We start from the raw sequence: 1,550 nt of genomic DNA on the forward strand, positions 1-1,550 counted from the left end.
CTGATTCAGAGGAAAGAAAGTACAAAAATGTTTCCTATTTACTCGATCATCTCCTAGGAAGGACACACACTTTACTTAACCTTTTGTTTTTAAAGCCATGTTATCGAAATTCTTAAAGAAAATAGTTAAATCATCTGTCCTTATATGGAAAGTCAAGGAGGAATAAATGTAGTTCTAGCAGGAGAACCCTACAAAATAAAATATACTTAAAAAATTACAACATATAGTCTTCATTTACGTCAAGGTTTTCATACTTTGGATCTGAAAAAACTAAACAATCACATTATCACTACCATGAACAAAAATTAAAGCACTTTGTAGAAGAGTCCTTTTACAAGTCTTTGAAGAAACTTAAGATACCATTTTGTTTTTTTTTTAAGATCTTTTTAAAAAAACGATATTACCATTACAGAACACAAATGCAATTAAAACTAAATGTATTAGTGAATACATGAAAGAAAAATTTGGAGACTAGTAGCTAAAACGATCTTTAAAAGATGAAATTATACTGAAACATGATAGTTGTATTATTTTGGAGGGGGGAATTACTGCTTTTCATTGACCAAAAAAAATTGCTTGTTTTGGACTACAGGCTCCAAAAATCTCTGTCCAGCTGTACATTCCAGGATGAAGGAGACTTCCTTACCTACAAGCAATCCTGATGATTAAAGGGTTATTTCCACATACGTCTGCTTATTAACCCCTCCTCTCCAGTGCTGAAAAACTAGAAGACATATAAAGCAGACAGTTTTAACAAACATTTGGAAGATGGGTTTTGCTAGTTAATGGAAATTGTTAACCCTCAAAGTAAACAGTAAATTGTGCCCCTTAGCAAGGTGCAGGCTCCAAACCAAATACCAACAGGGCTTAGGAAATTCAAGGCATTTTTTTCTCCCTGCGTACACGTCTCATTAATACCGTGCCTGATGATTACAGAAAGTATAAATCTCCACTAGCTGAATGTGTGCTATTCCCAGATTTGGGGGTGGGGGGTGGGGGCGGAATCTTTCCTCTTAGCCCTTTACGGAGCCAACTTCTCCAGGTCACCCTTACTGTTGCTTTTCATTTACGTGAATGACCACGTTGGTCATGGCACAAAACGGAGATTTTGGCACCAGGTGAAGCTTTCTGTTTTTGAGGAAAAAATGGATACTTTTATATCTTGTAACTGGTAATGCCTTTCTCCACCACAATATGTTGATAATGTAACAGGTATATTTGTTCTTAATCTGTGGGAAACGATTCTAGCCGCTAGTAACTCTGGGCAAGTCAAGGAGAAAGCAGCTTTAGGACCACAAAGTTGAAAAAAAGATCAGCCGGCAGGTTCATCTGTAAGGAATTCTGTTCATGTTGCCCCTCCCCCCCCTTTAAAAATTCAAGACAAAGGGTGCTTATTTAAATGGGGTAAACTCAGAAAATTCCTAGAAAGCATGTAGAGTTGACACACACTCAGCTGACAGCATCCTTTCAGGGTTAGGGCCTGCAAAATCTTGGCGAGAGGAACTCAGTAATTATTCCTCAATAAGATGGCATTTAACAGGCCTCTCTGA

Source organism: Phocoena phocoena, chromosome 10 (genome assembly GCF_963924675.1).
Source record: "Phocoena phocoena chromosome 10, mPhoPho1.1, whole genome shotgun sequence".
In the NCBI taxonomy this organism is placed as follows: Eukaryota; Metazoa; Chordata; class Mammalia; order Artiodactyla; family Phocoenidae; genus Phocoena; species Phocoena phocoena.